General features: G+C 41.0%; 1 pseudogene; it reads left to right on the top strand.

Moving 5' to 3' along the window:
* Positions 1-4,510: 4,510 nt before the first annotated feature.
* Positions 4,511-9,526, top strand: LOC149464715 (oxytocin receptor B pseudogene; annotated as a pseudogene).
* The last annotated feature ends 1,130 nt before the right edge of the window (positions 9,527-10,656 follow it).

The following is a 10,656-nucleotide window of genomic DNA, read 5'->3' as shown; positions in this document are numbered from 1 at the left end:
GGATGAGGTTTGGATGTTGGTGTGCTGTGCCTTTTTTTCTCCACACATAGTGTTGTGTGTTCTTCCCAAACAACTCAATCTTGGTTTCATCTGTCCACAGTATATTTTGCCAGTAGTGCTGTGGAACATCCAGGTGCTCTTCAAACGTGCTGCAATATTCTTTTTGGACAGCAATGGCTTCCTCTGTGGTGTCCTCCCATGTACTCCATTCTTGTTTAATGTTTTCCTTATTGTAGATGTGTTAACAAAAATGTTAGCATGTGCCAGAGATTTCTGTAGGTCTTTAGCTGACACTCTGGGATTCTTCTTTACCTCATGCAGCATAAAATGAGCTGGTGGCCGCATAAGCCAGCGATAGGGCTAATATAGTTGCAGCTGCAGCCTGAGAGAGTGGAAGGCAAGTGATATCATCCTCCTCCTCTCCCTGCAGATCAGATGCTCCTTTTGGCGGCAGTCACACTCAAAGCTGTGTGGGAATAAAGTGATGCGTATAGTAGCCTGGCTGCTCAGTGCTTACTGTGCTGCACTGCTGTGGAAACAGCAAGTGGAGAGAAGTTATACAGCCTTGGTAAATTATTGATTGACAATGTTGCAGGATGTGGCTTTGTCTATTAATGCTGCTTGGATGTGGGTCTGTGAATGTCTCTTAGCTGGATTGGGCTGTCTCTTAGCTGGATTGGACTGTCTCCTAGCTGGATTGGGCTGTCTCTTAGCTGGGACTGTCTCTTTGCTAGATTAGGCTGTTTCTTAGCTGCATTGGACTGTCTCTGAGCTGGATTGTGCTGCCTCTTAGCCAAATTGGGTTGTCTCTGAGTTGGAGTGGACTGTCTCTTAGCTAGATTGGACTCTCTTAGCTAGGACTGTCTCTTAGCTGGATTGGTCTGTCTGTTAGCTGGATATACGGGGATGTCTCTTTGCTGGATATATGGGGGATGCCTCTTTGCTGGATATATGGGGGATGTCTCTTTGCTAAATATATGGCGGCGTCTCTTTGCTAAATATATGGGGGCGTCTCTTTGCTGGCTATATGGGGCTGTTTTTTTTTCTGGATATATAAGACATGTCTCTTTGCTGGATATATGAGGCATGTCTCTTTGCTGGATATATGGGGCACGTCTCTTTGCTGGATATATTGGGTATGTCTCTTTGCTAAATATATGAAGCATGTCTCTTTGCTGGATATATGGGATGTCTCTTTGCTAAATATATGGGGCATGTCTCTTTGCTGGATATATGGGGAATGTCTCCTTGCTGGATATAGGGGGCATGTCTCTTTGGTTGATATATGGAAGGAAAAAATGTCACCAGCACACAGAGGATCACCAATATGGGTCCAAAGGTTTTTATAAACGTTGCCTAGCTGTAACTATGTGATGGTTTATTAAAACCTTTGGACCCATATTGGTGATCCTCGGTGTGCTTGTGACATTTTTTCCTTGCTGATTTTGTTTGGTTCCAGCCGACGGTCACTGCAGCACCCACTTATACACACAGCCATTTTTAACACAGGAACGTGTGCGTTTGGATTATACACTTGTTTGCTGGATATATGGGGCATGTCTCTTTGCTAAAAATATGGGGCTTGAATTATTTTTATGGGCGTGAGTGGGGCCTCATGTCTAAGTTGTGCCTAAGGCCTCACAAAGCCTAGAGCCACCTTTGCACTTATCCCAGTGTTTAAAACGGAGTTCCACCCCCCACCCCAAAAAAATAAAAAATAAAAGTCAACAGCTACAACTACTGTAGCTGCTGACTTTTAATATGAGAGCATTTACCTGTCCAGGGATCCAGCAGTGTCCAAACCCCAAGCCGATTCTTCAATCGGCTGTCGGATCCTGGCGCTGCCATCTTGACTAAGGAAAACCGGCAGTGAAGCCTTGGGGCTTCACAGCTGTTTCCTACTGTGCATGCGTAAAGTGCTGTGCACTTTGTGAATGGGCCTTAGTCCTCTGGGACCTGTGAAGTGTTCCAGAGGGCTGTGGAGGGGTGAACTTCTGGCTTAGTTCATAGCAGAAAACTGAGCCGGAAGTGGGAGTGGGTACCTATGAAAACCAGGCACCTGCTCCACCTCAAAAGGTGTAAAATGTGATAGCCGAGGGAAGGAGGAGGCAGATATGCGGAGCTTTCACTTTAGGGTGGAACTCCGCTTTAACTAATGCCTGGAAAGCTTCAGCTTAGAAAGATTTGTCAATATGCCTGAACCATCCTAGGACAGCCTGCTTTACTTCGTCATCATTTTGTTCAACATTCACACAGAAAGATTCATCTCTTGTGCAATTTCACACCAGGTTATGCTTTGATTATCCAAGATCAGGCGTTCCACAGCTGAATGTTCACAGGAATGACTGCTGTGGGCTGGAAACCACCATGGCTGGGAGTGTCACTAACGGACATATGGCCATCTTTGAAATGTTACACCATTTAACTGTCTTACTGTGCCTGAGCATCTCATCACCGTACTGTGCTTGCAGCGGGTTTTATGCCTTTGTTCACAAGAAACTTCATTACCTCCCACTGTTCCATGCATGCACTAACACTGTTGTATGTCATCTTGTCACTGTCACACACTGGCTATGAGAAAGAGGTACAACCTCGAAACGCGTCAGCCACCAGCTATCTTAGGGCTTACAGTCCCCCAGCAGACCACCCACAGGGGTTCCTAAACCACTCTGCATCCCTTGCGACATGCTTCCCATTTTAATTTGATTTTACATTTCTTTGTGAGTATTTTACTATTTATTAATAAATCCCATTTTTTAAGGTAATTCACTAGGCCAGTGCACCCTCTCTTTGTTTTCTTTTTTTCCAAAAAGAAAGCCTTTATTAATAAAGAACATAATGGTACAAAAGACATGTACAGGGTGCTTAAGCGAAACAGGAGGCACAACCTACAGCGACACAGCAGTAACTCAAACAAGAAAACACAGACAATGCAATGATACAAAACCCGACTACAATAAGGTTATGCTTGCAACAAACCGGAGCCAATATAGTATAGTATGGGGTGTAATTGCGTCATATCCCCTGCGCTCGTGCTTCGCCATGCAGGGCTGTAGCGATAGGAAGAGTGGTCATGGCACCTGAACGTAGGATGCGGTCAAAAGCTTATGGCAATGGGGAGAGTTACAAAACCGGCATACGTTGCGGTAGGAGCCGTTGATGGAAGTGGGGAGAGTGAAAGAATGGCATGTCTAGTGTTCCAGGTAGCACATCAAAGCGAGAGGCGAGAAGAAAAGAGAAAGGAGAAAAGAGAGAAAGGGAGGTAGAAAGAAAAAAGATAGAAGCAGAGAGGGGGGATGGGGGTGGAAAGAAAAAAAAAAAAAAAAAAATGAATAGTGGGGGGAACATATGGGGTGAGTAATGACAGCAATATCTGGGGTTACTCATGTAAGGGGATAGGAGTTAAGCTAACGCCAGAGTTGCGTGGGAAGGGATACATTGTCGAGGAGAGTCTCAGTGCCTACCACAAAAACTACTGTAAAGAAGTAACATCAGTAGGAAAGCCGGACCAAGTCAGACCTGATGGTCCATAAGAGACTTGTATGTAGGAGTAGTTGTGAAATAGATCCAGCAGGCCCAAATTTGGGAAAATTTAGTGGGAGTGTCAAGGGCCGTCGCAATTAGTTCCTCCATGTCTGCCATTTTACCCACACGGACAAGCCAATCACGAACAGAGGGGGGGCGAGAAGAGCCCCAAAGGACGGGAAGGCAGAGTCTGGCCGCGTTGACCATATGCATGACCAAAGATCTATGATATTGTCCCCCCCGGAAGGGAGGAGTGGTGGAGGAGAAACTGGGCCGGAGACAGATCCAGAGGCATGGTCGTTACCGATACTACAATCCTATGGACCTCTTGCCAAAACGGTTGAATGCTCGGACAGTCTTTGTTTTCTATATACAGTTCTCTTTGGATTTCCCTGGTACGTTGAGGGCAGCAAAGTCTGCATTTCTCTAACTCATGTGGGGATACTAATATTGTGGAGTCCATAGTTCAGTGCAGGAGCACATGCATTCGGTTGCCACATTCTTCTTACCATAAATCTTCACACCAAAATGTCCGTCTTTCTAAAGCTAGGAGGTACTGTATGAGCAACAATGCTCTAACTCAATCTCCTAACTGTGCTCATCTTTTGTCACCCTGATACACATGCTTCCAATGGAGACTACAAGTGGCTATTTCAACACATATTATGTGGACAGACCATGGCTACAAAGAGCCTGCAGGATATCAGCAGCATTGTTGTACAAATTAACAGTAAAGAAAGATAAAAAGTATTTGTTTTACAAGAAAAAAAAATGATGTGTGCATGTATGTCAGTCAGTTAATTCCTGGAAATGGTCAAGAGGAGGTGAACAAGCGCAGTGCATTTAGTGTTCCGTCATAGCAGCCTGCTAGACATTAATTCCAGCAAAGGTTTCAAATGAATGAATCTGTCTTTCACTTTATTCTCAAATCAACATTAAAAAGACCAAGAGAATCCAATAGATCCATTAAGCACAATTTTCCACGATGAAGAACCTCTCTTTTCATTTAAAAGAAAACCTCCATCCTATAGAGAACGATTTCCAGGACCGTGAAATAAACACAAGCAATGATCCAGACATAGCTGGCTGGTCTGAGAGAGACACACATTTGGCTTATGCTGAAATATCCGTGCTTGGTATTATTTTTATGGCAGCCATGGTTGGAAATCTAATGCTGATTGTGGTTTTGTGGAACAAGAGGAAAAAGTTGTCACGGATGTACGTGTTTATGCTTCACTTGGGTTTGGCTGACTTAGTTGTGGCATTTTTTCAAGTTCTCCCACAACTGATTTGGGATATTACAGATGTCTTTATTGGACCGGACCCACTGTGTCGTATCGTTAAGTTTTTGCAATTGGTTGGAATGTTTGCCTCCACGTACATGATAGTGGTGATGACTGTGGACAGGTTTCAAGCCATATGCTACCCCATGGTCAGATATAAAAAGAAAAAAGCTCTACTGAACCCTGCAATCTGCACAAGCTGGACAATAGCTTTTATTTTCAGTATTCCCCAGGCTTTAATTTTTTCCAAGACAGAGATTGCTCCAGGCATCTTTGAATGCTGGGCTCTGTTCACTGAGCCTTGGGGATCAAAAGCATACGTGACCTGGATTTCTATAGCCATTTTCTTCATTCCAGTTGCCATACTTATTACATGCCAAATTAAAATTTGCAGGGTTATAAAAAACAATGTCCACATGAAGAAACAGAAAGGATTTGTAATGTCAAGTCCACTGAAAGCTGTAATGAACCAGGCAAGTAACACTGGCAGTATATCAAATGCCATGACTAAGACAGTGAAAATGACAGTTGTCATTGTTGTTTCCTATATTCTGTGCTGGTCACCATTCTTCATTGTTCAGATGTGGACTGCATGGTCTAGAGATGCTCCAGAAGGTAAGGAATCAATGATATTTCTGTTATTTAAAACATGATCTGATGGGGTTTTTTTCATATTTTAGGCTCTTAACAACTTTATACGATTTTTGTAACAAAAAAAAAATTAATAATAATAATTATTATGACTAAGTCTTCACACCTAGAACCAATCCCTTAGTAGAATGGGACATTTGTTTGCCCAGTGTAATCACAGTCTGTATGGGCCTTTACGAGTAACTCCTCTTTTGTTTAGAAAAATAAAACAATCCCATCTGGGTGATCAATGTATATTGCAGGGATTTTAATCCCTTAGTGACTACGGGTAAAACAAATGTTCTCCTGCTCTTGACGATCGCAGCGATACCACATATGTGTATGGTATTTGCTGTTTGTACTTGTAGTAGGACCCAGAAATAAAAGCGTGAATTTTGCTGTTTTTCATCCTACCCAAAGCATTCTGACACTAACAGACACTGATACTAATTTTAAAAATGCTTTTTTAACTGCTTACCACCTGCCCACATTACATATACTGTGGACTGGCAGCACAGCCAGACTAGGCAACATACCAATAAGGTCCACTTGACTTGTGGATTTCTGGTGTATGTGCGCATGCCCCCTGCTGACCCATGCTGTGTTTGGACACAGCATGAGTTTTTCAGCAGGTTTCAGACAAATATTTTGGCTGAACCCTGCTGATGGGCTGTGTCCTATCACAGAACAGAATTCTGTGTTTGCGAACACACTCCGTGTAAACAGAAGAGCGATCTGGCTGTTTCTTCTCCCTGAAAAGCAGGGAGAAAAAACAGCCAGATATGTGAGTACAAGCAGTACACATTATACACATTACACTTGTTAGGCAGTTAATCCTTGATTGCCCATAGATGTTAACCCCTTCCCAGCCAGTGTGATTAGTACAGTATTATATCTGATCACTGTATTAGTGCCACTAGCAACGTCGGTGGCAGTTAGTCAGTTTATGTCCCTTCCAGGCAACTATCTGTTAGTGCCAGATTGCCTGCCACACTAACACTGATCAACGCCATTACCAGTATAACGTCTATAGCTGCGTGAATTCCAGTATGTATACCATAGTGTGTAGACGCTATAACTTTCACACAAACCAAATAATATACACTTATTGGGTTTTTGTTTTACCAAAGACATGAAGAAGAATACATGTTGTCCTAATTTTATGAAGAAATGACATTTTTAATTGGATATGTTTTTATTTCAAAGTTTAAAATATTTTTTTTTCAAAATGTTCAAACTTTTTTTTGTTTATATAACAAAAAATAAAAAACCCAGTGGTAGTGAAATAAATAAATAAATATATATTTAATTTGGGTACAGTGTTGCATTTACAGTCAGGTCCATAAATATTGGGACATCGACACAATTCTAACATTTTTGGCTCTATACACCACCACAATAGATTTGAAATTAAACTAACAAGATGTGCTTTAACTGCAGACTGTCAGCTTTAATTTGACGGTATTTACATCCAAATCAGGTGAACGGTGTAGGAATTACAACAGTCTGCATATGTGCCTCCCACTTGTTAAGGGACCAAAAGTAATGGGACAGAATAATAATCATAAATCAAACTTTCACTTTTTAATACTTGGTTGCAAATCCTTTGCAGTCAATTACAGCCTGAAGTCTGGAACGCATAGACATCACCAGACGCTGGGTTTCATCCCTGGTGATGCTCTGCCAGTCTTCTACTGCAACTGTCTTCAGTTCCTGCTTGTTCTTGGGGCATTTTCCCTTCAGTTTTGTCTTCAGCAAGTGAAATGCATGCTCAATCGGATTCAGGTCAGGTGATTGACTTGGCCATTGCATAACATTCCACTTCTTTCCCTTTAAAAACTCTTTGGTTGCTTTTGCAGCATGCTTTGGGTCATTGTCCATCTGCACTGTGAAGCGGCGTCCAATAAGTTCTGAAGCATTTGGCTGAATATGAGCAGATAATATTGCCCGAAACACTTCAGAATTCATCCTGCTGCTTTTGTAAGCAGTCACATCATCAATAAATACAAGAGAACCAGTTCCATTGGCAGCCATACATGCCCACGCCATGACAATACCACCACCATGCTTCACTGATGAGGTGGTATGCTTAGGATCATGAGCAGTTCCTTTCCTTCTCCATACTCTTCTCTTCCCATCACTCTGGTACAAGTTGATCTTGGTCTCATCTGTCCATAGGATGATGTTCCAGAACTGTGAAGGCTTTTTTAGATGTCGTTTGGCAAACTCTAATCTGGCCTTCCTGTTTTTGAGGCTCACCAATGGTTTACATCTTGTGGTGAACCCTCTGTATTCACTCTGGTGAAGTCTTCTCTTGATTGTTGACTTTGACACACATACACCTACCTCCTGGAGAGTGTTCTTGATCCGGCCAACTGTTGTGAAGGGTGTTTTCTTCACCAGGGAAAGAATTCTTCGGTCATCCACCACAGTTATTTCCGTGGTCTTCCGGGTCTTTTGGTGTTGCTGAGCTCACAGGTGCGTTCCTTCTTTTTAAGAATGTTCTAAACAGTTGTGTTGGCCACGCCTAATGTTTTTGCTATCTCTCTGATGGGTTTGTTTTGTTTTTTCAGCCTAATGATGGCTTGCTTCACTGATAGTGACCGCTCTTTGGATCTCATCTTGAGAGTTGACAGCAACAGATTCCAAATGCAAATAGCACACTTGAAATGAACTCTGGACCTTTTATCTGCTCATTGTAATTGGGATAATGAAGGAATAACACACACCTGGCCATGGAACAGCTGAGAAGCCAATTGTCCCATTACTTTTGGTTCCTTAACAAGTGGAAGGCACATATGCAAATCGTTGTAATTCCTACACCGTTCACCTGATTTGGATGTAAATACCCTCAAATTAAAGCTGACAGTCTGCAGTTAAAACACATCTTGTTCGTTTCATTTCAAATCCATTGTGGTGGTGTATAGAGCCAAAAATGTTAGAATTGTGTCGATGTCCCAATATTTATGGACCTGACTGTATATAGCAAAAAATAAAAAACCCAGTGGTAGGTGGAAAAAAAAAAAACACATTTAATTTGGGTACAGTGTTTCATGACCAAGCAATTTCCAGTAAAAGTAGCATAGTGCTGAATAGCAAAAAAATGCCCTAGTCATGAAGGAGGTAAAACCTTTTGGAGGTCAAGTGGTTAAAAAAATCCTACCCAAAATATATTGACCCAAATCTTTGACTCATACCTTGACCCTAACACTAACCCTGAAACTGACCTAGATCAAACCTTGAGCCAGCTATTTTTTTTTTATACACTTTGTTGACATTTTTCTCCTCTGTAAGGGGAGAAAAATACAATGCATCTGTTTTTTCATTCCGTGGAGAAAAAAAAACACATGCGCAGACAGCATAGTGACTGATCTCTTGTTGCTCAGAAGAAGTTTGTTTCTTTGGCCTGTTTGCCTTCTGAATCTAAATGGGAGAGTCTGGTTTGTTGTTATTATCTGGTGTACTTTGTCTATTCTAATGAGGAAAGCTGCAGTGTCTGCATCCCTTTAGAAGTATTTAACCCTTGGGAAGTTTCTCACCAAAACTTCAATTCATATTACAGAGGATACCTAAAACTTGACTTAGTGCAAACTTCTGAGAAAACCAATGAGCCAAATCACCAACAGGTACAGAACTCCCTATTTGGCCATATGCATTACATTTTACAGGAAATTTAGTGGTGCAGACTAAAAAGGAAATGTAATTTTTAAAAAACATTAAATTAGAACATTGCTTGTGTAGCAATCATATATGCTACTGTATATTATTTTTTTTGGCACAAAAGTGGAGTTACCCTTTATGTTTACTGTGCTCTATGTGCATGGAATATGGTCTATTAAATTTCTCATGTGACGCCAATATTTTTGCATTCTATTTCAGGTGCTGTATTCACAATTCTAATGCTTCTGGGAAATCTGAACAGCTGTGTCAATCCATGGATCTATATGTATTTTAGTGGTGACACTTCAAGTCGTAACAAACATCTAAAATATGCCAGAAAATATAACTCAGTGCATGGGGAAATTGTCATCATAAGCTGCTTCAGTCTAGGAAACAAGAACTTTGAAGGACAGGTCACTAATGTGTAGCATGTTTCAATTTAATAGTGTCCACAAAATGTTCCCTAAACCAGGCACGTTCAAAAGGTGACCGAAAGATTTACCAGCAAGAATAAAACCTTTTTTATAAAAACATGATTAAATTAGAACTGTTATCCATAGCAGCCAACAATTTGTTCATTCACTTTGCTAAAAATGAATATGAACGCAACACCCACTGTTGTGTTTTCACTACTGTGTTTTTTCCCCAATTGGGTTTTAGGAAATCAGGTTCTTATATGTAGTAATGTCTCAAAAGCTCAGACAAATGTATTATTTCCTTTTTTTTCTTCACAATTGTAAACTATTTCAGATTATACTGACCCTACTGTATATAGGTAGATTACAACTATAATACCTCTTCAAATCATGTGACTGTCAAAAAAAAAATAATAATGCAAAGTTGTAACCTCCAGATTATGTACAATGGACACAAATAAAAAAATTTTTTTCATAATTTGGTCATTGCATACAGTAGGTATGATAAAACGTTTCTCTATTAGTTCCCTATCCTGAAGAACAACAATATTTCAGAGTACGTAGAAAAAAGTCAAGCCAAGGGTAATCTTGGGATGAAAAAACAAATATTTTGGAATAAGTTACACTGTGTGCGACATAGCAAAATTCAGCTAGAGGGCCCTTTAAAGTCTATGTGCAGTCAACATAAAGAAAATATACAGAAAATCAGCACAAGGGACATAACATACAGAAGTAGGATATGTCCCTTGTGCTGATACCTCTTCTGTTCAAAAGGTGCCTATTCTTTCTGCCCAGCTCCTCCACTCATAGAAGTTGGTATTACAGCTTTTATGAATGAAAAAGGATCTATGCATTGAGGACAGGTAGATGATTGAAAGGTCTTCCTCCTCCACTCATAGGTGTTTTTCATTCATAGAAGTGGTTTACTGTTAATAATATTTATTTTTCTATTGCATCCAATTCTGCCTGCACAGTCCTTTATTGCTGTGGTCTACTTGACTGGGAACCACTGAGGTTAACCAGTAAATGGAGAACTAGAGGGGAGGGAAGACTTCCTTTTTCTCCTGTGTCTGTGTCATGACAGCTGTCTTGAGGGTGTTGGATTCTACACCTGCTGTGACACTGCTGTAAAACTTGGGATT

The sequence above is a fragment of the Staurois parvus genome, unplaced genomic scaffold (genome assembly GCF_062004578.1).
Source record: "Staurois parvus isolate SC_StPar_1 unplaced genomic scaffold, SC_StPar_1.0 ptg000147l, whole genome shotgun sequence".
Lineage (NCBI taxonomy): Eukaryota > Metazoa > Chordata > Amphibia > Anura > Ranidae > Staurois > Staurois parvus.
The sequence above is the reverse complement of the archived record's forward strand: the minus strand, read 5'-3'. Positions and strand labels throughout refer to the sequence as shown.